Source organism: Pipra filicauda, unplaced genomic scaffold (assembly GCF_003945595.2).
Source record: "Pipra filicauda isolate LSUMZ 115617 unplaced genomic scaffold, ASM394559v2 scaffold67_size6003252_pilon, whole genome shotgun sequence".
Taxonomy (NCBI): Eukaryota; Metazoa; Chordata; class Aves; order Passeriformes; family Pipridae; genus Pipra; species Pipra filicauda.
In genome coordinates this window covers 3802196-3806489 of record NW_024104842.1, presented here as the reverse complement: position 1 = coordinate 3806489, position 4294 = coordinate 3802196, and the positions used below count along the sequence as shown (strand labels likewise).

General features: G+C 51.8%; 1 long non-coding RNA gene across 1 annotated transcript; it reads left to right on the top strand.

Moving 5' to 3' along the window:
* The first annotated feature begins 890 nt into the window (after positions 1 to 890).
* On the top strand, positions 891 to 4013 carry LOC120324731. Its single transcript, XR_005566258.1, has 2 exons — positions 891 to 1244; positions 1749 to 4013. It is a non-coding gene; the product is annotated as an uncharacterized LOC120324731 (long non-coding RNA).
* Positions 4014 to 4294: the final 281 nt, after the last annotated feature.

Below are 4294 nucleotides of genomic sequence, written 5' to 3'. Positions count from 1 at the left end.
CCTCAGGAATGGACAGGTGAGACCTACCGTGCTGCTCGAGTTGCATGTGGATTTAGGGGACGGGGAAAGAAAAACGCAACAAAACCCAGCAAACAAAGGTTCAGCATCCGATAAGACAGAGGTGAAATAAAGCTTGCTCTGCACTGATCACGCATAAGCTACAGCAAAATGTAAAAGCGATGCATACCAAGTACACTGCGGCTACAGAGCCTGGGGTCTCCTTGAAAGCAAGCTCCGTGCAACGTTACCTGAGGCACACGTTCGTGAACACACAGAGAAACATTTACACACACACTCGAGCCTTCCCGTACGCGCACACCGCGAGAGCGGCATCCCCTCCCGTGCCCTCGCTCTCGCCCGGCGCTGCCGCTCCCGCACCGCGGTGAACCCGCTCCCGCCGCTCCTCGGCCGCCGGGGGTCCCCATGGGCGAGGGCCACAAAACAACGCCGCGGGGTACCCCGGGCTCCTCGCGGCAGCCGCCCGGTACGCGTCGGCCACCCTCCTTCCCGGCTCCGGTCACCAATCACCCCCCTGCCCGGCCGCCCTGTCCCTGCGGTGACCGGCGGCAAGGCGGGGATCACCGTCTCGCCTCCGCTCTCCGGTGCGGGGGACGGGGCGTGCGGAAGCATCTCCCTCCCGCTCTCCGCTATCGCCCGGCAGTGGTGCGGCGGCTGCCCCGCTCCCGCCCGCCTCCGCTCCCGCCTCCCCGCAGCGCGCCCGCCCCTCGCTCGGCACCCGGCGCTGCCGGCGGCCGCAGAGGAGCTGCTGCTGCGCTGTGCGGCGCGCAGGGACCGCGGCTGTCTGGGCGGCGTGCAGGAGGGGAGGGAAGGCCGGGGCGGGGGGAGGGAAGGGGAAGTGGAAGGGAAAGGGGGTGTGTGGACGGGGGGGGGGGGGGGGGGGGGGGGGGAGGGAGAAATCAAATAAATAAATAACCTCCGCACCAATAAGAGAGGCAGCGGCTGCCGAGCAGTCTGGGATCTGATGGGAGAGGTCCTTCCTGGGCTGTATTTGTTTGTTTGTGACTGGAGCTGCAAAGTTCAGAGCCAAACGTGTTGCTTTCCGGCGGCGGCGACCTCCCCGCTTCACCTGCTCCTCTGACGGGTGCCAGCCCGGGTCGGCCCCGCCGCTCTGCGGGCCCTCAGCCCGGCATCCTGCCCGCCGCTGGGGCCGACGGACGGGAAAAAGAGCGCGGGGCTGTGTCTCTCTCCTTTCCCTCCACGGCTGCCGGAGGGACAGCGGACAGGTGAGTGCTTCTTTCCCGCACTTCTGCCCGGCCGGGCGCGGAGGATGCCTCCGCTCCGTAGTCACCTGTCACCGCAGGAGCCGCTCATTCATCAAACTTTGCCTCCTGTCGGCTCCCGCACTCCCTGTCTCGTCTTTTGCAGGAGGGCGACCGCTCGGGGTTAATTGGTTTTGCGCAGAGGGAAGTCGGGGAGGGGGAGAAGGGGGGTCCCACTCTGCGGAGCGTAGCTCAGACCTTGGCAGGAGAGGGGGCTTGTCCGAGCCGCGGGTCTCTGCCGCCGCTCGGGGCCGCCGCCTGGAGCCCCCACGCGAGTTCGCGGAGCGGGGGCGGTGAGGCCGCCCGGCGGAGCGAACTTCTTTTTGCCCTGCAGGGAACCCGCGGGGCCCGTGCAACAGGCACCGTCCTGCGGAGGCAAAGCGGAGGGGCGCCTCGCCCGCCGGCGTAGGGCGACTGGCGGTGCCGCGCAGACCTGTGCCCTTTTAGGTAATTTCGCTTTGTTTCCAGGTCCTCCAAGGGTTTGCCTTGCGGGGAGCCTGTGCCCGGCGGCAGCTTGCGAGAGCCCGGCAGCAGCCCCCAGAGGCACGTCTCCTCCTAGGAGGGAGAGAAACTTGCTGATCCGGAGGAGGGACGGATACGGCGCTTTCCCTTCGTTGCGCGGAAGGTGCGCGCTGGGGCGCCGGGTGGCTTTGACCGCCCCGCGGTGGCGGCCCCCCGGGGAAGGAGGAAGCGAGCGGGGCGCTGCGGGGCGCGGGCGCCCGGCAGGTGGAGCCGTGGGGAGCGGTGGCGGTGATTTATTTCGGCTTAAGCAGCGTTGCGAGCAGAGCCCCGTAGGCGCGGTGCGAAGTGGCCCGGTGCCCCTGAGCCCACACCTCGGCGGCCGGAATGGGTCCGGGATGGGTGGATGCGGCGGGCAGTGCGCGGAGTGCGCCGGGCGGTGCGCGCCTTCCTGCGGCGGCTACAGCTGAAGACGGTGTCCTACGTCGTTAACGTTACCACTGGTCACACGCGTATTTTATCGACCATTGATCGTCTTTCTGTTTGTCACTGTGTGCTGGAAATGATGAGATTCTAGGCGTAGTCTGTCTTAATTAGCACAGAATGTATAAAAGCGTAATTGCTAAAATTATTCAATAGTGGTTAACAATTAAAAGATTATCCCAGTACTCAGCAGCTAGCAAAGAGCAGACTGCACTAATTGGATAGTTAATGACATTTAAATAGGCAGTCTTTCTTAAAATAGTAAGCTCCACTCTTCCAGGGAATTGAATAGAGTGTTAGAATATTTAATAATTACATTACAATGATGGTAACACTTCTGAAAGGTGTGTGGTTTGAGTTGTTAGTTGGGTAGCAGCACTGGGACAGCCTTTGCCCAGTTTTAGAGCACTGGTTAAGGGAAGACTGTATTTTCCTCAATTTTCCTTTGATAGGTAAATATAGCTAAATGCTGCAGAAATTTGTGTGAAACCGAAGTGAAGGGGAGACAATATTTTGCATATTGTCCAGCGAAATGTTCTTCCATCTTCTACTGATATTATTTGACTGAATTGATAATTGAACTTGAGTTTTATGCTACTAACCACCTAATATTTGAATTTAATGTCTCTTTATGCCACTTAAACTGATTGAAAATATTTACTGTTTAATATTGTGGAGACAGGATATCAGGTGGTGTAACTACACTCCTCTTGTCATCCTTCAATAACTAAACAGCTAAGGTAGTTGGGTTTTTTTGTAGTAATAACTTTCTAGTGTAAACAGTGGACTTCAGTAACGAAATGATAAATAAATCAGCTTCTGTAGAGTTAAACTTTATTTTCAAAACTCTTGGTTCTCCACATTCCTCATGTTTCTTACCTAACTTGAAAATGTTTGATGAGAAACTAATGCAGTAACTTCATAAACTTGTTGTATTTTGTTGTAAAAGTTTTAGTATAATAAAGTTGGCATAACAAGAGGCAACACAATGTAATCTTCTGCTTGTGATATATTTTTCCAGAGACAAAATGTTTCCCACTATTTTAGTCAAAGACATACTTAAGGAAAATGCCAGAAATTGAATTAAATAAGAGATTACCTTCACAAATTAAATAGAATATTCTATTTTAAGAACTACTGCATAGAATAACATATAATTAAAATTGTAAAGAATGTATGGGCTTTTATATACATATGCTTTATGTAGTCTTAAGTTTTGTCACCAACATAGTTTTGTGCTCCTTTGAGGGATAAATGAAGCGCTGGTCTAAATACTAAAAGAGCTTGGAGTGTGTGTCTCCCAGGTTGGTGAAAATGGTGAGCTTCACAAAAGTTATATTCGCAACTGTGAAACTAGTCTGTTTTCTTCTTGTATTGGATGCTGTAGTTGTCCCTAGGAAATCCTTTTGTGTTGTATCCCAACTTTGCTCTTTTCACTATTATAGATACATTTGTCAGACACTTCCTTTATCCTTGCATGCCAGGGTATTCAAATATTTCTTACGAGCATTGCTGCTGACTTCTGAAGTGAATTCCATTCTATGCTGTCCAAATGAGGGTTTCTAAAAATTCAGAATAATAGAACTTTTGGATTTTTCCTCAGTTTCTGTAAAAATGTTAGCATTAAATGGTATTTAATGTTAACACTGCACTTCCTCCAGAACAAAAGTATGACTTTCCACACAGCTGATAAATTGGTAGCTGAATGTATTATCAGAGATTTACAAAACACTGATGTCTTGACATCTGGATTTGTTGTGTGTCTTTAATAAAACATGGACTGTGAGAAAATGCTGTAGAGGGTTGTGGCATTTTTGGGGAGGAAAAGAAAAACCAACTCTGAAATAGAAGGAATATTAAAAATGTTTTCCATGACATACTGGATTGTATAAAGCTGGCTGGGGAAGGTTGTATTTGTATATTTTCCACATTGCATTGTATATTGTATTAAAATGATACCAGCGCAAGTTTTACAAGAGAATTACCTTGGAAAATCCTTCTAATGAAACACAGATACCTTTCTTCTATAACATCTAGATACTTTTCCCCCCGGTCTTTCCTAGTTCTCTATC